The sequence below is a fragment of the Glycine soja genome, chromosome 19 (assembly GCF_004193775.1).
Source record: "Glycine soja cultivar W05 chromosome 19, ASM419377v2, whole genome shotgun sequence".
Lineage (NCBI taxonomy): Eukaryota > Viridiplantae > Streptophyta > Magnoliopsida > Fabales > Fabaceae > Glycine > Glycine soja.
The window spans coordinates 14,741,978-14,763,180 of NC_041020.1; positions in this window are offsets into that span (position 1 = coordinate 14,741,978).

A 21,203-nucleotide genomic window follows, 5' to 3' on the forward strand; every position below is an offset into this window, starting at 1 on the left:
CAACATACAAGGATATTCAAAATATTCTAGTTACCACACATATATTTTTTTGAAAAGAATACATATACACATGCTCAAAATAATGTTCATATCCTACGCATTTCGCTACCACAAACTACCTACGCACATTTGAAGTATTAACATACAAATTTTTGTTGTTTCATCCACATTATTTATACACATATGCACATCGGAGAGCCAATCTCACGTCACACACACACTTGCATTCGAAAAGGAACTTTCATGCTATCTATCTACACTTGAGGGGCAATTCCACATCATATATTCATTTGGGAAGCATTCTCATGCCATTTTTGACATGGGTACATTTTTTTGAAAGGCTCCTTATGCTATCTATCCACAAATATACATATTTTGAAAGGCATTTTTACACTACCTATCCACAAATATACATATTTTGAAAGGCATTTTTTGCTATTCATTCACATTTTGCAAGGTACTTTTATGCCATATATATTCACATATATACATACCGTTGAAAGGTATTTTCCATGCTACCTAGGTGCAAGGTATTCCTCATGGGGCAGCCAAATTTAAATTCTAATAAAAACCTCTCAAACATGTCCTAATATTATGCCTTTTTATATTCAAAACCAAAATTAAGATTCCTAGGCATAAGTCATGCTTCCTTGCATTGAAATTAAAAGCTTGGGTTCCTAGGCCTAGAATTGCATTTGGGCACTCATCTTAAATCCTTCATGCTGTCCCTATATATATAAAACAGTCCCACAATCCCAAGCTTACAAAACCATGCTCATATGTCATTGAGACATTTCACCGAGCACTTGGTGGGTGCATGTTTTGGCATGAATAGCAAGAGAATGGGGGCAATGTGGCATGCCCCATTGCTTCAGAATGCAACATAGGCCTAGGGCCATCCCATACAACCCCTCAATTCAAACCAATCAAGCATGAAACAAAGCAAAATTGCCCCATAAATTTGAGCACATTCCCACAATTTAGAGCACCAAAAGAAGACCAAAATACACCAATGGAAAGCTAGAAAGCTCAAGGATGGGATACTTACTTGTTGGAATGAGTAACAACACTAAGAATGGAAGCAAAATCGCAAAAATGGTGGCCTAGGGGTGAAAACCCCTTAATTCCAGTGAGCTCTCTTTTTTGAATGAAGGGGGGGGGGGGGGAGTTTTTGAGTGCAGAAAATGTTCCCCTCCCTCGTTTTTTTATATTTTGGTGCAGGGGTTGCTCGCCCAGGCGAGCTAACCTGCCTTTTTTTTAGGGAAACATAAGCATGGCCCTCGGCATTCGCTTACTCGAACCCACTCAAGGTAGATTATGCATTTATTATTTATTTTAAACAAACAATAGTAATAATTACTGTGAATTTAAAGGATACCAGGCTGCCTTGCAGCGGCGTTTTCCGCTTGTCCCAAGCCGGGAAGGGATGATGATCTGTCGGTCGTGACCCTAGCCTCTATTTGTGTCCGTTCCTAAGTACCTGAAAGTAGGAAACAACAATGCGTGGCAAATCGTGACCGCGTCATCGTCTTACCTTGATTGGTTTCTACTTTTAGCTTTGTATCGACCTCTGACTGTGGCCTAAGACGATTCTGCCCCTGTTATCACAAAAATATGCATGCGTATGCGTATGCATGAATGTTTTCAAATGCAATAATCCTATTAGTGAAAGCTGGTTAGGTTCAGTTTTGATTAAGTGCTTGGGGCACCCCATGAACTGAGCGAAAGGGCTCAGGTTATTACAAACTAACACATGGTTTAAAACCAAAGTGAGGACTGAAGCCTCAAACCCAAGTCCTCTTCTCTTAAAAGACTGTGACGAGAGATATACAGTAGACGGGAATCCCTGGGGGAAACCAAGAAGACACACAAAAATAAAGGAACATGCAGCGACATCCTTAATTGCCCCAGATTCTAAGCATAGTATCGCTTGACAACATCAGACTTCACAGGTAAAGGTAGCTCCTCGCCATCCATGTTGGTAAGCACCAGGGCTCCTCCCGAAAAATCCCTTTTCACAATGGAAGGCCCTTCGTAGTTCGGGGCCCACTTCCCTCGATTATCTTTAACAGCGTGGGACATCTTTTTCAGCACAAGGTCTCCCTCATGGAACTTGCGCAAGCGTACCTTCTTGTCGAACACATTCTTCATTCTTTGTTGATACAGGCGCCCATGACTCATGGCCGTCAAGCGCTTACCTTCAATAAGGTTGAGTTGGTCATAGCGTGTTCAGGCCTATTCTGATTCTTCTAAGCCCGATTCTGCTAGTATCCTCTGGGAAGGGATCTCTACTTCAAATGGGAGTACCGCTTCCATTCCATAAACCAAGGAATACGCCGTTGCCCCAGTAGAAGTTCGTACTGAATTTCGGTATCCATGCAAGGCAAAAGGCAACATCTCATGCCAATCTTTGTATGGCACCGTCATTTTCTGAATAATTTTCTTAATATTCTTGTTGGCTGCTTCCACGGCTCCGTTCATCTTTGGCCGGTAGGGCGTGAAGTTGTGATGCTGGATTTTGAAATCCGCACACATTTCCTGCATCATCTTGTTATTCAGGTTGGTGCCATTGTCAGTAATGATCTTCCTAGGGAGTCCATACCGACAAATCAGCTCCCTCTTTATGAATCTGACCACTACACCCCTCGTGACATTGGTGTAGGAAGCCGCCTCGACCCACTTGGTGAAATAATCTATCGCCACCAGAATGAAGCGATGATCGTTCGAAGCCTTGGGCTCGATGGCCCCGATGACATCTATTCCCCACATGGAAAAAGGCCAAGGGGCGGACATGACATTCAGAGGATGTGGCGGAGCATTGACATTGTCCGCGAACGCTTGACACTTGTGGCATTTCCTTACATGGACGCAACAATCATCTTCCATGGTGAGCCAGTAATAACCCACCCTCAGGATCTTCCTGGCCATAGCATGCCCATTGGCGTGCGTTCCAAACGAACCCTCGTGGACTTCCTCGATCATGTGGTTCGCCTCTTTGGTATCCACGCATCGCAGGAGAGTCATGTCGTGGTTTCTTTTATATAGTATGCTCCCGCTCATGAAGAAACTGGTCGCCAATCTCCTCAATGTCCTTTTATCATTGTCGGAAGCCTCCGGTGGGTACTCTTTGCTTTCGACATATTGCTTGATATCGAAATACCAAGGCTTACTGATCGAGGCCGTACCCGAATCAAATAAACATGATAATGCAGTAACTAGGAAGTGATCCTAGGTCGTTTCCCAACGAGCAATGATAAACCAAATGTTCATAATATACTTACAGTAACAATAACGATTGGGGGGTTGTTTGTTTTGTGATTTAAGGAGCAGAACAAGTAAACTGGAATACGAAACTAATAATATTAAAAATGGGTTGTTTCCTCTGATTCAGAAGCCATTCTTTTATCCTGGGTTATGGAGAATTCATCCCTAACAGTAACCACTTAATCCAACCCTATTTCAATTTACTAAGCGAAAATCAACCTAGGGTTGTCAATACGTGATTAGGCACCACATACACCAGTTAGCCCTTCGTCCATTAAGCATGAACGCAAGTTAGGCTCAAAGGCAATTAATCGAACACGAAGCATGCACTGATTAATGTTCACGAATTTGGGTTAACTGGTGAAGGGAAAACTGCCAGGGAACCACATTATAAACGAAACCTCAAAGAGAGTTGGGCTTCTTCCTCAGAAGGAAACAACACCAGAATAATTAGCCTTCCATAGATTCAAACAGAAAACGTAAATGAAACATGAAGTAGAAATGTAGATAACAGAAACGTAAATGAGACAGAAACGAAAATGAAAACAGAAACGTAAATGAAAGTAGAAGAAGAAACAAGAACGAAATTGTAATTAGAAGCAGGAAATGGGAAATTGCATTAAGAACGAAAACAGTAGGATTAGAACAAAAAGAACTTAAAACCCTAAACAAAGCTCTGAATAATGAATGACATAACAGAATGCCTTGCACAAATCCCAAGGCTGCTATTTAAAAAGAGTCACTCAAAGTCATTGGGCCCTATTACAATACTCTGGCCCAAAACGAAATAAACACTAAACCACATAAAATAAAATTGCGAAATTTCCTAATTAAAAATTAACTAAGGTAAGCGCTGCTTTATTTGCCCTCTTTAAGTCCACAACCAAAATCCGGATTAAGCCCAATGTTTCATTAATTCCTGAAATTAGATTAAAAACATCAAATTAGCTAAATAAGACCAAATAATAAAACTGCCTAATTAATTGACAATTAAGACCAATCAGTAATTAAAATGGTGCAAAAAGGGTTTAGAAAATAGAAGAAAATGATGGCACATCACTTACCGTCCCGTTCCTCTTCCACTTGGCAACAATGTGCGGGTTTGCCATGACACCAGAACTCAATGTATGGTAGATCCCCGTGCGGCGTTAGCTGGAACATGGACGCCAAAGTGGCAAGCGCATCAGCCATTTGATTTTCCTCCCGGGGAACATGATGGAAGGAGATCTCATCAAAGGAATTAGCCATCTCCTTGATATAGGCTTTGTAGGGTATGAGCTTGGGGTCTCTAGTTTCCCATTTCCCTCTTAGCTGATGGATCACCAACGCTGAGTCCCCGTACACCTTGAGTAGCTTGACATTGGAGTCAATTGCTGCCTGGACGGCCAGAGCACATGCTTCATACTCAGCTATATTGTTGGTGCAGTCGAACCCAGCCTGGTTGTGAAAGGTATACATTGATTGTCTAAAGAGACCAACACTGCTCCAATGCCATGGCCTAGAATGTTTGACGCTCCATCAAACCACACGGTCCATTTGTCCTGGTCCTTGTCTAGTTTTTCCTCAAACAAGGCCATGATGTCCTCATTCGGGAATTCAGGATGCATGGGCTGATAGTCGTTGAGAGGCTGCTGAGCCAAATAATCTGCTAAGGAGCTTCCTTTTATCGCCTTTTGGGTGACGTAAACTATATCAAACTCGGATAGCAAAACTTGCCACCGGGCGATCCGTCCCATAAGAGCTGGCTTTTCAAAGATGTACTTAACCGGGTCCATCTTGGATATCAACCAGGTGGTATGGCTCAGCATGTATTGTCCTAGGCGATGGGACACCCAGACTAAAACACAACACGTTCTTTCGCGGAGGGAATAATTCATTTCACAGGCCGTGAACTTCTTACTCGAGTAGTAGACAGCGCGCTCTTTCTTTCCGGACTCGTCATGTCGCCCCAGCATACATCCCATCGACTCGTCCAAAATTGTCATATACAAGATGAGAGGCCTTCCGGGTACCGGTGGCGTAAGCACAAGAGGATTCATGAGACACTTTTTAATCCTCCTAAATGCCTCTTGACAATCCTCATTCCAACGGTCGGTTTGGTTTTTACGTAAGAGTTTGAACAACGGCTCACAAACAGCAGTGAGCTGTGATATGAATCTGGCAATATAATTCAAACGTCCTAGGAAACCTCGGACTTGACTCTCAGTACGGGGTTCCAGCATCTCAAGGATGGCCTTCACCTTTTCAATGTCCACCTCTATCCCTTTCTGGCTTATAATGAAACCTAACTATTTCCCTGATTTGACCCCAAAAGTGCACTTAGCGGGGTTCAACCTCAATTGATACTTCCTAAGCCTTTCAAAAAATTTCTGCAGGTTGACAAGGTGTTCCTCCTCAGTCTTAGATTTGGAAATTATGTCGTCCACGTAGACCTCGATCTCTTGGTGCATCATATCGTGGAACAAAGCCACCATAGCCCGTTGATAAGTTGCCCCGACATTCTTGAGTCCAAAGGACATCACCTTGTAATAGAACGTTCCCCAAAGGGTGACGAATGTGACATCCTGGAAATTTCTACCTGGAATTTTTGTAAACGGTGCATTTTGAATGGCTATATATATATATATATATATATATATATATAAGTATTATTCAGTGTATGTATATATTCCTGGTAAGAGTAGGTATTTTGGGGGAAAGATACGTGGATTAGGCTAATTAAGGAAGAGAAATCCATAACTGGATGGTTATAGGTTAACAAAACCAACCTTAAAATTTAACAAAACCAACCTCTGAACCACGCTCGGGGTTTTATTCTGAGCGTTTTGATGTATATATTGCCTACTTTCGAAAACTGGCCCCGACGGGTACAGAGAAACGTGAGGGACTGGAACCAGAGAAATGGCACGCAAACCGAGGCATGATTTTAGCGTTTCAAAAGGTCAGATTTTTCTCTTCATGTGGCTGAGCATGAGTCACATCAAGAGAAAAAGGTGGGCCCTTTTTGTTCCGCTCAAAATGGAACAAGTGGCAAGTGCTTTAGAAAATAAAATAATAGGAAAAGAGAAAAGCCTTTTTTTAAAACCAAAAAGCTGTGTTCTCTCTCTCCTCACTCAGAAAATTCAGAAGCTTTCTCCCTCTCTCACGTAGCCTTCTTCTTCTTCTTCTTCTTCTTTTCTCACCCATCATTGTTGCCCAACAAAGCTCCAACCTTTGCACACCATTTCTGCTCCAAATCGTGAAAGGAAGGCATTTTCGGAGTCGTGAAGCGCATCTCTACATGTGGGACTTCGAAATTTCAGGTTTGGGTAGACTTCTTCTCACCTAAATTTTCGTGGGTATGGGGCTTTGGGAGATATGATGGGTAGTTTTACTAGGTTTATGCATTGTGGTAATTATTTGTGAAGGAATTTGTTGAAAGCATGTTGAACTTGCCATGTTTGGTGTGAGTCAAGCTTACCCATTCTGTTTTAGGGTTTTTATGATGATGCTTGTGATGTTTATGTGCTGAAATTGCTTATGGAAAACTGCTAGAGATGAAGGGTAGAGTTAACCTAGGGTTAGAAAGTGAAAATGTAGTGTTATGAGTGGAAAAAGAGTGAGGCTTTGAGTGTTGGAAGGCCAAATCTGGATTTAGTGGTATTTGGAGGTTAAAGGGAGTTAATCCTAGTTTGAAATGCCATTTAGGACTTATGAGAAAGTGTAGACTGTGCAAATGAGGAATATGAGTGACCAAAGTGAAAACAAGAGCCATTTCTAGGGTAAAATTGGGTGTTAAGGAGTCAAATTTTGATTCGGTAGAGTTTTCGTCATAAAACCAGTTTGAGCGAGTTTAGATTGATGATATAGACTTGTTTGAGGTGAGAGTTTGCTCCAAATTTACCCCATTCTCATTTTCACTTCTCAAACCTTGAAAGTCCATTAAATTGAGGGGTTTTAGATACCTAGATTTTGAGTTGCTTTAGTCTGAAGCTTGTCCTTGGTTTAGACATGATTTATACATGAATTAGGACTTGTAGGATTCAATTTGGGCAAAATTGGGTGAAGGCAAGAGTGGTTTCGAAAATCTGCACTTATTGCAGAATTTTGCTGTCAAATATGTGCAGCAGAATTTTGTGATTGTGCAGAAAATGCTTGTGTATGGCTGGTTGTGGAAAGGGTAGTACATATTGGGTTCTGGACATTTAATCACAGATCCCAACGGTCAAAATGTAGACTTATGTACTAGAGACTTCCAGTCAAATTTTCGAGTCGATCCAACGGTTAACGAATTGGAACGAAGAGAATGATACTGGGGTATTTGAGTGCGAAAAGCTATGATATTGGTTTGTGTTTTGTGCAGAGTTTTCTGCCTCTGCCTTGTTTTCTTGGCTTTGATAGTTCATGATGTTTGGATTTTGAATTACTTGGATGTTTTGGAAGCTTGGGAGGATTGATGGGGACCCGGCGTTGAGAGGAATGAGGATAAGGGCTACGTGGGAGTATGTGAGCTCAGTGAAGGTGGGCAGCTGGGGATGGTGGCTTTATGTGTGATTTGTGGATGTGGAGAGTTGTCTTGCACCATCGTCCGAACGCCACCTAGTACCACATGTGATGGGTACCCCATAATCCTGCAAGCTTGAAATGAGGAAGTGTGGAAGGGTGAGACTTCCTACTTTTATTCGTTGACCACAGAGTGGTACCTGGAGATATGTTGCGGGGGTCAGGAGACCTTGGGGACGTCAGGTGGGGTGCTATTGCCCAAAACCAAGCTTGACCAATCCCGACCCAACCCGGGCATAGTCAGTCAGTGAGAACCTGTGATGTACCTAAACAGGCGAGCTCCTGGCAGTCAACCGATAAAAGAACAAAGACCACAAAGCAAGGAGTCTTGTGTGGTGGCTGGCCAGCTAGGGATCTTGAGTGAGATTTGGGATATGACCTCTGGTAATCGATTACCAAGGGTGGGTAATCGATTACAAGGCTTAAAAGTGAAGACAGGAAGCCAAGATGGCCTCTGGTAATCGATTCCCAAGGGAGTGTAATCGATTACCAGGCTTAAAAACGAGGTCAGGAAATTAAGAGGGCTTCTGGTAATCGATTACCAAAGGGGTGTAATCGATTACCAGGCTTAGAAATGGGACTGGAATGTTGAAGGGACCTCTGGTAATCGATTACCACTGCTGTGTAATCGATTACACAGAGGATCAGGCCACTAGTAATCGATTACCAGTTATGTGTAATCGATTACACAGTGCATTTTACAGGTTTTCATGCCTTGAGGCTGCGTAATTCAAGTTTGGCTTCTGGTAATCGATTACCAATGAGGTGTAATCGATTACCAGAGATGAAAAGCCTTGAGATACCCCTTTTAATTGCATGTAGTGGTTAGGAGACGTATTGTGGTTCTATCGTAGTTAAATCTCTCGTGAAAGAGTCTACCCCTTTCTTTTATTTCTTGTAGATCGCGATGGCAGCGCAACTAATCCATGATCGAGTGGAGATGGAGTGCCTAGAGGGAGCTTGGGAGACCCTCGGAGGCAATGCGAGGTGCCGATTTTGGGGCACGATTCGATTTACGACTACTTCATTGGTGCATCCAGAGGAACCCGCGCGCACGCTTCAGCGCACGGTGGAGTGGATATTACCCACGCCTACACCATATCGTCTAGTGGAGCCAGTCCAAGTGATCGAGGTGACGTCATCTGAGGAAGACCCTGAGGAAGACCCAGAGGAGCTACCTCCTAAGCCTGCTGTGGATGCTCTTGACTTTCTAGAGGGTGATGAGGACCCACTCCCTGAGGTGGATTCTCCCGAGGACGCCATGTCGGCATCTGAGGAAGACTCTACGGAGGAGAGCGGCCCTGGAGAGATGGCGACTAGTGGAGGCTCTTCATCATAGTAGACAGCTCATTAGACTAGGTTTATATACTTTTGAGGGTAGGTGTATCTAGTACTGACTGTTAGGTTTACTCTTTTGTTTTTGTATGGGTAGACCTATTGTATAGGAATTTGATGATTGTATACATGCGGCTGAAGCCGCTACAGTGGATACCTTTGCTCTGGATGACACTATGTATTTTGCAAAACTCCCATATTTTGGACAGCTTTAAATTATGAATGTAGTTATGTCTAATCTTGTCATTTGGAAAGAATGTGTTAACAAACTTTATTTTCAAAAGAGTTTACCGACTATATTTTATTTTATTATTTTACACGTGACGACCTAAAGTAATGGCTGGTATACTTTTATTTTTGAAAGAACAACATATTTTAGATGTTATGCGTGATCAGAAAGAAATGACTCCGAATAGAGTTGTGAACTGGGCATTCAGCACTCCATGGTGATGATTTTCCTTCTGAACTTAATTACTGTGAAATAGAGAAAGAAATGGAAAAGAAAAAGAAAAAGAAAAAAAATTTTCCCATGGTTTTTGTTATTTAAATCATTACTATTAAGCCAGTCATTATTTTGGGGACGCCACAATTGGTGGTATCAGAGCAAAAGTTGGATTCTAGTGAACCTGTTTATGGTCTTGCTGTGTGAATGTTGTGCATCTCTGAAACTTGGGAGTAGGTTTCGGGGAGTGACGTTAAGTCACACATTGTGTGTATTTCTACTTTCTTGTCTTAAACAGGAATTTGCAATTAATTCAGTAGGATTGTTGTGTGTATATGTATGTATAGGGAGAGGGATGTTGTTGTAACTGTCATAGCCTGTGTGGTACACTCTCTTAGTAGGATTTCTTGGATACTAATGGTTTCCCTATAGGATAGGTATGGCAAGACGTGGTAGGGATCAGAACCGTGATGTCCTCGACCGCATCACAGCTGTGCTGGAAACTCTAGTGCAGGAACGTGATGTGGAGCCAGCGGAGTATCGGGGACTCATGGCTTTCTGTAAGAACCACCTGCCAAAGTTCAGTGGGGACTATGATCCGGAAGGTGCCAGGTTGTGGTTAGCTGAGACGGAGAAGATTTTCGAGGCGATGGGTTGCTTCGAGGAGCATAAGGTCCCCTATGCGACGTTCATGCTCCAAGGAGAAGCCGAGGATTGGTGGAAGTTCGTGAAGCCTTCATTTGCTGCACCTGGAGGCGTAATTCCTTGGAATGCTTTCAAGGATGTCTCGGGCTTCATCCTTCTCAGTTTCTGTTTTACCGGGGGACACTCGGGATTTAGGGGTAATCGGTGCTGTACAATGTCAGAACTCAAACCGGGCATATCTTGATACGACCAAGCAAAAATGTCTTGGTAGTCTCTTAGCAGGGCTATTAATTCTTCACGAATGGGCACGGTCATACCTGTGCCTATCTTTACTTCCCTTTTTCCATTGCCAGTTCCCAAGTCTACTAGCTCTGTCTCTTCTTGGTAAGGCCTCATTTCTTGGTCCTCATGGGCGACTATCCTTTCCAACTCCGGGGGAAGTCCCACATCCTCGTTCTCTTCATCTTCTGTTTGATTCGTTTCTTGCTCGAAGTCGATGGGCAGGTCCCAGGTATTAGTACCTTCGAGGGACTCGTCATCGAATCTGGTGTTTTAAACATAAAGAAGTAAACATGCAAATGGATGAAAATGGGTAGAGACGCAGGAACAGATGAAGAAAGATCTTTATATTATAGATTCAGGAACAAAAAACAAAAAGCCTTAACAAAAGGAAACTCTAAAGCCTAGGCCCAACTGTAGAGCTTTTAAAGCCATAAAAAAAGGTTTACATTATGCTTGTCGCGTAAATGTCGGGGCGCTCCTCCACTCGCCAATTTCCTAGTCGGAAATCAGGAGGGCATGGTCGTACCAAATCCGACCCACTCGGAGCATCATCTTCACATATTGCAACGACTTGGCCTTCGTCCCCTAGACCCGCGCTCATAAAGCTCCTACTTATATGGCAGGGCGGGCTTCCTTCATCTTCTTGTCTTAATCGCGAGCCTTGACTTCCGCTTTTCCTTCCCGCAATGCTTTTCCTTATATCTGCCTGTGTGGGTTTGTAGCCTAACCCAAACTTCCCACGATTTCCTTTGGCGCTTATCAGGCAAGTTATGCCGCCGCTGTCCTTGCCTAAACCCATTCCGGGCTCATAACCATTCCCCAACATTACCCGGGCCACCATTACTGTCGTATCTGACAGGCAAGGTTACCCAGAGAAAGAATCCATGGAGGAAACGCTTACCACCTCGAAAGACTGGAAAGCGGTTTCTAATGACTCCTCCACGGCCTCCACATATGGCATAGAGGATGGCCAACTCACCAAGATGTCTTCCTTGCCCGATACGATAACCAAATGCCCTTCCACTACGAACTTCAATTTCTGGTGGAGCGTAGAGGGAATGACTCCCACCGAATGGATTCACGGGCGTCCCAACAGGCAGCTATAAGGAGGGTTAATATCCATTATTTGAAAGGTAACCTGACAGGTGTGAGGGCCTATCTATATCGGGAGGTCGATCTCTCCCCTTACCTCTCGGCAGGTGTCGTCGAAGGCACGAACTACCATGGAACTTGGCTTTAGATGGGAAGCATTAAATGGTAATTTCTCCAAAGTGCTTTTGGGCATCACGTTAAAACTGAAACCATTATCGATGAGCACCTTGGCTACAACATGGTCCATACACTTGACTGATACATGCAAAGCCTTGTTATGCCCTCTTCCCTCGGCATGGATTTCTTCTTCGGCAAAGGCGAGATAGTTGTTGGCGGTGATATTATTGATGAGCCCTCCAAAGCCTTCTACAGAGATATCTTGGGCCACATGGGCTTCGTTCAAAACCTTTACTAGCAAAGCCCGATAAGGCTCTGAGCTCATGAGTAATTCCAACAGTGAGACCCTGGCCGGGGTTTTGTTGAGCTGCTCAATAACCTTGAACTCGCTCTGCTGAATTATGCGGAGAAACTCGCTGGCTTCCTCTAGCGACACCTCCTTCTTGCCATAACCATCACTTTTCTCCGAAAGACCTTTTACCGGGGTATCCTCATTCGGAGTGAGGGGCATTTTATCATCTTGTTCTTCCACTACCTTGGCCTTCCCCTTGATGTTCGTGGGCTGAATTGGTAGGTCGGGGGATGCAAACACGCGACCGCTGCGGGTCACACCGCTCAGCCCTGTGATATTGGTTACTTTGGCCGACAACGAACTGATGTCGGTGGCTTCTTCTTCTTTTTCGTTCGGAGGCGTGTACCTCCATGGGACTGCGTGGCTGTTTTGGCATGGGAAAGGGATAGGTTTAGCTGCCAAGGGGTGTCGGGGCTTTTGCGAAGCTGCGCCCTGGGTGAAATATATCACCAAAGGCTTAGGCCTTCCAAAACTTTTCTCATCCACGGACTGCAAACATATATACTGCTCTTCCCTCCCCTCATCACCGACTTCTAGTCGGCCTTGATCTATCATTCGCTGCAACAATTCCTCTACTGCCAAACATGTTTCCATGCTATGTAGCTCGCCAGGATGCAACAAACAAGAATCCTCTTTATGCCCACCGTGGGGGATCACACCTCCCTTTTGTAGGGCCTCAAAGATAAACATCCTTGGGGTTGCCACGTCCTTTAAAGGTTTAGACCTGCGCGGCCTATCTGACTCAATGGCATTAACCGCTCCCCCTCCATGATTGGCGAGCGGGTTGGTTTTCACGTTGGGCCGATCCTCTTCAAATGTCAGCCATCCAACATCTATCAAATGTTGGACCTTGTATTTAAGGGCCAAGCATTTTTCGATGGAATGCCCCGGGGTATTCCCATGGTACTTGCAAGTTGCGTTAGGATCATACCACTTTGGGAAAGGAGGTTAGAAGATCTTCCCGGGAGTTATTACGGCCAGTTGGTTGGCGATGAGGGATGGCAAGAGGTCTTCATACGTCATTGGGAGTGGGGTGAATTCTTGAATTGGCCTCGGGGGAAAGTTCCTCATTGCATTGGAATTGCCGGCCGGGCGAGTCGTGGTTGGAGTTGGAACTTGGGGGGCCTCCCTCTGGATGAGTGCCTTAAGCTGCACGGGTGCTGATTAGAGGAGTTCCCGGCGTGAGCTGAGAAGCTCAGATGATGTTGCGCGTACTGATGTGTACCATGAGATGTCTGCGGGGGTTTGACCCATGCGGGCGACGAAGTGACGGCGTGGGCATCTCCCTCCTTCCTTTTTGCCCTAGTTGCTCCGATTCTTTTAGCATTGGCACTTGTGGAGGAAACGTAATCGAACTTCCCTCTTTTCAACCCTACTTCGATTTTTTCCCTGGCGAATACTAGGTCCGCGAAGCTAGACGACATGTAGCCTACCAACTTCTCATAGTAAAACACTGGCAAGGTGTCTACCATCATGGTGATCATCTCCCTTTCGACCATGGGAGGGGCCACTTGTGCTGCCAGGTCTCTCCACCGCTATGCGTATTCTTTAAAGGTCTCACCTTCCTTCTTGAACATATTTTGTAGCTGAGTGCGATCGGGAGCCATATCGGAATTATATTGATATTGCCTTAGGAAAGCAGTAATCAGGTCCTTCCAAGTACGGATGCGGGAAGCTTCCAGATTAGTGTACCAAACAACCACGGCCCCGGCCAAGCTATCTTGGAAAAAGTGTATTAATAGCTTCTCATCCCTAGAGTGCACACCCATCTTGCGACAATACATCTTGAGATGGTTCTTGGGACAAGTCGTCCCTTTATACTTGTCGAAGTCTGGTATTTTGAATTTTGGGGGGGATAACAACATCTGGTACCAAGCAAAGATCAGTCATGTCCACGAATGGATAGTCTCCAAAGCCTTCAATAGCCCTCAATCTCTCCTCGAGGAGATCGAGTTTCCTTCTTTCTTCGGTCGTCGGGGGTGGTCCTTCTGTGGACAAGATTATTGGTTGTGCTGTGAGGTTGGGCTGAGGCAAAGTGTTGGGTGTCGGCCCCTCGATGGGGATCGGGGGGTAGAACTCGACATCCCCTTGGGCATACTCTTGATGATCTTCGTGGACCTCGTCGGGCTGTCGAGGAGGCTCCCCTTCAAGGATGGGGGAAGAGACATGACCCGCATCATCTTGCATGATTGGCGGCGTGTAATTAGGTGGCAATCCATAAGGGTAAGCCGCCCGGTTGTATCCCAAATGGGGGTTGTTGTTGTGCCCCAGTGTGCTCCTTCCTCGTCCTACCACATTTGGGGGAGGATGGTACGCGGTAGCTAGGAGAGTTGGGTCTGCTTCGGCAGCCAAACTAACAGCGGCAGCGATGGCCACATTTTTCTCCGTGAGTTGCCTCATTCCTAACATGGCCTCCATCATGGAAGCCATTTGTTCTTTCAGAGCCGAAATGTCAGCTTTCATCTATTCCTGTGTCTCCTCTTGATCACCCATCGTTCTAGATTTGGATATGGTGCAATAGGGATGCCTTGGGACGCATTTAGTTATGGTGTTTTTCCCTAAAAAAACCAAACGTGAGGAGTAGGCCAAACAATGAATGCATGTTTAGAGATAAAATGCAGGAGTGATTTGATTCGCAATGACTTTTGGAGTAAAAACATGGGATGAAATCATTTTATTCAAAAAGTTTATAACTAGTCAAGATCTCAGTGACAATACAAGTTCCCTAGCGGTTCCTAATTATATGGGCCATTAAATCTATCATATGCTGACAATAGTCGAGAAGTCCGTGGATCTCCTCGGGGGCGGAGTAGGTGTCCGCCATTGCTTTGGCCTTGGCTAGCAATCGGGGAAGTTCTTGACTCTTGTTCAAGGTAAGGGCAAATCAGTCCATCCACATGGTTGCCTCTTGGTGTAACGAGTCGATCACCCTTCCTCTAGCCTCCTTTTCCGCGTACACTTGGGCATACTCGTCCGCCACCCTATGCTCGTGGGCCGTGGCTAGACTTAGTTCTTCTTGGTACTTGGTGATGATAGCTAACTTGGTCTCTGTCTCGCATAAACGCTGAGACAAGTTTCTTTTGGACCTTGAGCAAACGGCTAACTCTTCTTTTAAAACCATGCTATGTGCTCGTGATCGGTCTCTCTCTTCCCTTCGAAGCTTGAGCTCACTGTTACTGCCCCACAACGCTCCACGGAATTTGTCACGGCCATGTTCTTCCTTGCGAGCCCTCTTGGTTTCTTGTTCAAGGGCTTTTGCGGTAGCTGCATTTTCTTCTTGTAACCCGGCACACTCTTTCTGGACGTCTGTAGCGACCAACTTGAACTTTTCTTTGGCAAGTCTCGCTTTTCCTAGTTCGGCTTTCAGAGCTTGGACTTCTTCATCCTCTTCATGAGCTTCGAAGTTCTTTTCGTTGACAATCTTTAACTTGGCGAGCCAATCTAAGCCTCGTGTACGAACTTTCAGCCATTCATGATAACCACCAATGATGCCATTACGAATGCCCCTAAGTTCTTTATCTTTCCTTAACGAGCTTTCCCACGCCTTATGGACTCTTTGTATAACCTTGAAACTTTGCGCACCAAAATCTCTCACAAGGAAAGGAGACAGGCTTTCTTCCGTCGGTGCTCTCCTCATGGGGTACCCTAACTATCTTATAGCAAGTGTGGGATTGTAGTTAATGCAACCCCTCGTTCCTATCAGCGGGATGTTTGGGTAGCCCCCTCATGAGAAGAGAACTCCCTCCTTTCCTTCTTTCCATCGTGGAAACTAATTGACTGTTCTGCCTCCTATCCCAGCCAAGTGTTGGTCCCAATCTACTCTTCTTTTTTTGACACACAAGCGATGGCTTCGGAGCGGACATGGATGCCTTATGTCTTGTTGGAATAAGTGCGAAACCAACCATACACAAAGAGCGGGTAAACAACAGATGATCCGTGTGCTACTCTTTTCGCACCTTCGGTTAAATGTGTCAAATAAGTCTGCCAAGACAACTACCACCGGGCTCTCTTTGCTATGGTGATATGCAAGGAAAGCATCGATTGCAGCTAGGTTCACCAAACCATCTACATTTGGAAAGAGGACAACCCCAAAGATTAACAATGCTAATACATCCATAAACGGGACCCACTCCTCTTGATTCGCCATATCCCTCGCCTTGCCTTCTAAGTACTTCCGTGGTAGGCCCACTATGCCTTTTTGAGTTTGCTTTACGCGGTCCAATCCTCTCGCCGAATCCCTGACCACAATCGCAATTTTGCTCAAGGAGGGAAGAAACCCAAAGAAAAGATACGGTTTCCTTCCCCCAAGAGGACATCCTAGAATCTCCTCAAATTCTTCAATGGTCGGTACTAATTGGAAGTCCCCAAATGTGAAGCATCTCAAGGGCTGGCCATAGTATTGGGTGAGTGATGCAATGGCTTCTATGGATATCTCTGCTATGGTCAAATCTAGGATCTTTTCGTACGCCTTGCGGAAAGCTTGCATTTGGAGAGGTCCCATCAACCGCCCCAACTCCTTAATGCTGGTGATATCTAGGCCCTTAATCTTGACTTGATAAAACCTTTTGCCAGTTTGATTTGTCCCCATGTTTACTAAAGTGAAATAAAAATCGGTGCGAATCAAAACTCCAACATCTATCATGGGTGGAATGGATGAATGCATGAAGAAATGCATATGACACAGATGCAATTTATGAGTACGGGAGCCCGGGAAATTGTCTCCTTTGTGGAAGCAAAGCTTCATGATGAATCAACAATGATTCAAAGGTGTTTTGATGATAACAATGATGACAACAAAAGATGATGACAAAGGTGATGAACAAAAAGCTCAAAAGATCAAAGAGCAACTCAAGTAAATCAAGAACAAGTCAAGAGTTCAAGAATCAAGAAGAATTCAAGACTCAAGAAGAAAGTCTACAATCAAGATTCAAGATTCAAGATCTCAAGAATCAAGATCAAGATTCAAGACTCAAGATTCAAGAATGAAGAAAAGACTCAATCAAGATAAGTATTAAAAAGTGTTAGTGCTTAGCTCTACTGAGTTTTAAAAGATTGGCTAAGATTTTGTTAAAACATAAGCACTTAGACAATGAAGGAAAGCTGGAATTGCTGCACATGATGTCCAACGTTATGTCAACGATAAGATCGGGCTGCACAATGCACAAGGCAAGATGAAATGTCAAATGAAGAATTGAAGCTGCAGGATTCACGATGTCGGATACAATGTCCAGGACATCCTGCTCGAAAATACTGGAATTGCTAAAAGCATTGAAGCTGCAGGAGTCACGATGTCGGATACAATGTCCAGGACATCCTGCCCGAAAATACTGGATATATAAATCTGTTATATCTTTAACAGATTATTGTGCAGTTAGCAAGAGATTAGACGATCTATCTTTAGGAACGAATTAAAAGATAATTAAAGTTTGAATTACAAACTAGAAGAGTTCGTTCAGGGATTAAAGATTAAAGATTAAAGATTCAAACTAAAAGATCAAACGTTATCTTTTAGTTCTTTAACTGCAGATTTTTTCAGGATAATGATAGATCTCATCCAGCACAAGAAGTTGCAGCCCAGACACGCTCACTGCTATATAAACACGAAGGCTGCACGAGTTCTGTACCAAGTCCGGGATTGAAGAGTTATTTTGTGAGTTTTGGGACTTGAGTGTTTTGTGAGCCACCTTGATGTTACTCTAACATCAAGTGTTGGACCTGAGTGTGTAGAGTTGATCTCTAGTGTGTAGAGTTGATCTCTAGTGTGTAGAGTTGATCTCTTTTGTTCAGAGTTGATCTCTGGTGTGTCTTTGATTTAATTGTAAACACGGGAGAGTGTTTGAGAGGGAGTGAGCGGGGTTTCTCATATCTAAGAGTGGCTCTTAGGTAGAGATCGCACGGGTAGTGGTTAGGTGAGAAGGTTGTAAACAGTGGCTGTTAGACCTTGAACTAACACTATTTTAGTGGATTTCCTCCCTGGCTTGGTAGCCCCCAGATGTAGGTGAGGTTGCACCGAACTGGGTTAACAATTCTCTTGTGTTATTTACTTGTTTAACCTGTTCATATAGTCAAAGACAATCTGCATGTTCTGAAGCGTGATGTCGTGACATCCTGTACGACATCTGTCCCCAGTATCAGAATTTCAATTGGTATCAGAGCAGGCACTCGAAATCACTGAGTGAGATCTAGGGAGATAAATTCTGATGAACATGGAGAAAGAAGGAGGACCAGTGAACAGACCACCTATTCTGGATGGAACCAACTATGAATACTGGAAAGCAAGGATGGTGGCCTTCCTCAAATCACTGGATAGCAGAACCTGGAAAGCTGTCATCAAAGGCTGGGAACATCCCAAGATGCTGGACACAGAAGGAAAGCCCACTGAGGAATTGAAGCCAGAAGAAGACTGGACTAAAGAAGAAGACGAATTGGCACTTGGAAACTCCAAAGCTTTGAATGCTCTATTCAATGGAGTTGACAAGAATATCTTCAGACTGATCAACACATGCACAGTGGCCAAGGATGCATGGGAGATCCTGAAAACCACTCATGAAGGAACCTCCAAAGTGAAGATGTCCAGATTGCAACTATTGGCCACAAAATTCGAAAATCTGAAGATGAAGGAGGAAGAATGTATTCATGACTTCCACATGAACATTCTTGAAATTGCCAATGCTTGCACTGCCTTGGGAGAGAGGATGACAGATGAAAAGCTGGTGAGAAAGATCCTCAGATCCTTGCCTAAGAGATTTGACATGAAAGTCACTGCAATAGAGGAGGCCCAAGACATTTGCAACATGAGAGTAGATGAACTCATTGGTTCCCTTCAAACCTTTGAGCTAGGACTCTCGGATAGGGCTGAAAAGAAGAGCAAGAATCTGGCTTTCATGTCCAATGATGAAGGAGAAGAAGATGAGTATGATCTGGATACTGATGAAGGTCTGACTAACGCAGTTGTGCTCCTTGGAAAGCAGTTCAACAAAGTGCTGAACAGAATGGACAGGAGGCAGAAACCACATGTCCAGAACATCCCTTTCGACATCAGGAAAGGTAGTAAATACTAGAAAAGGTCAGATGAAAAGCCCAGTCACAGCAAAGGAATTCAATGCCATGGGTGTGAAGGCTATGGACACATCATAGCTGAATGTCCCACTCATCTCAAGAAGCAGAGGAAAGGACTTTCTGTATGTCGGTCTGATGATACAGAGAGTGAACAAGAAAGTGATTCTGACAGAGATGTAAATGCACTCACTGGGATATTTGAATCTGATGAAGATTCAAGTGATACAGATAGTGAAATCACTTTTGATGAGCTTGCTATATCCTATAGAAAACTATGCATCAAAAGTGAGAAGATCCTTCAGCAAGAAGCACAACTGAAGAAGGTCATTGCAGATCTGGAGGCTGAGAAGGAGGCGCATGAAGAGGAGATCTCTGAGCTTAAAGGAGAAGTCGGTTTTCTGAACTCTAAACTGGAAAACATGACCAAATCAATAAAGATGCTGAATAAAGGCTCAGATATGCTTGATGAGGTGCTACAGCTTGGGAAGAATGTTGGAAACCAGAGAGGACTTGGGTTTAATCATAAATCTGCTGGCAGAATAACCATGACAGGATTTGTTCCTGCCAAAAACAGCACTGGAGCCACGATGTCACAACATCAGTCTCGACATCTTGGAACGCAGCAGAAAAAGAGCAAAAGAAAGAAGTGGAGGTGTCACTACTGTGGCAAGTATGGTCACATAAAGCCCTTTTGCTATCATCTACATGGCCATCCACATCATGGAACTCAAAGTAGCAACAGCAGAAGGAAGATGATGTGGGTTCCAAAACACAAGACTGTTAGTCTTGTTGTTCATACTTCACTTAGAGCATCAGCTAAGGAAGATTGGTACCTAGATAGTGGCTGTTCCAGACACATGACAGGAGTCAAAGAATTCCTGGTGAACATTGAACCTTGCTCCACTAGCTATGTGACATTTGGAGATGGCTCTAAAGGAAAGATCACTGGAATGGGAAAGCTAGTCCATGATGGACTTCCTAGTCTGGACAAAGTACTGCTGGTGAAGGGACTGACTGCAAACTTGATCAGCATCAGTCAGCTGTGTGATGAAGGATTCAATGTAAACTTCACAAAGTCAGAATGCTTGGTGACAAATGAGAAGAGTGAAGTTCTAATGAAGGGCAGCAGATCAAAGGACAACTGCTACCTATGGACACCTCAAGAAACCAGTTACTCCTCCACATGTCTATCCTCCAAAGAAGATGAAGTCAGAATATGGCATCAAAGATTTGGACATCTGCACTTAAGAGGCATGAAGAAAATCATTGACAAAGGTGCTGTTAGAGGCATTCCCAATCTGAAAATAGAAGAAGGCAGAATTTGTGGTGAATGTCAGATTGGAAAGCAAGTCAAGATGTCCCACCAGAAGCTTCAACATCAGACCACTTCCAGGGTGCTGGAACTACTTCACATGGACTTGATGGGGCCTATGCAAGTTGAAAGCCTTGGAGGAAAGAGGTATGCCTATGTTGTTGTGGATGATTTCTCCAGATTTACCTGGGTCAACTTTATCAGAGAGAAATCAGACACCTTTGAAGTATTCAAGGAGGTGAGTCTAAGACTTCAAAGAGAAAAAGACTGTGTCATCAAGAGAATCAGGAGTGACCATGGCAGAGAGTTTGAAAACAGCAGGTTTACTGAATTCTGCACATCTGAAGGCATCACTCATGAGTTCTCTGCAGCCATTACACCACAACAGAATGGCATAGTTGAGAGGAAAAACAGGACTTTGCAAGAGGCTGCTAGGGTCATGCTTCATGCCAAAGAACTTCCCCATAATCTCTGGGCTGAAGCCATGAACACAGCATGCTACATCCACAACAGAGTCACACTGAGAAGAGGGACTCCAACCACACTGTATGAAATCTGGAAAGGGAGGAAGCCAACTGTCAAGCACTTCCACATCTTTGGAAGTCCATGTTACATTTTGGCAGATAGAGAGCAAAGGAGAAAGATGGATCCCAAGAGTGATGCAGGAATATTCCTGGGATACTCTACAAACAGCAGAGCATATAGAGTATTCAATTCCAGAACCAGAACTGTGATGGAATCCATCAATGTGGTTGTTGATG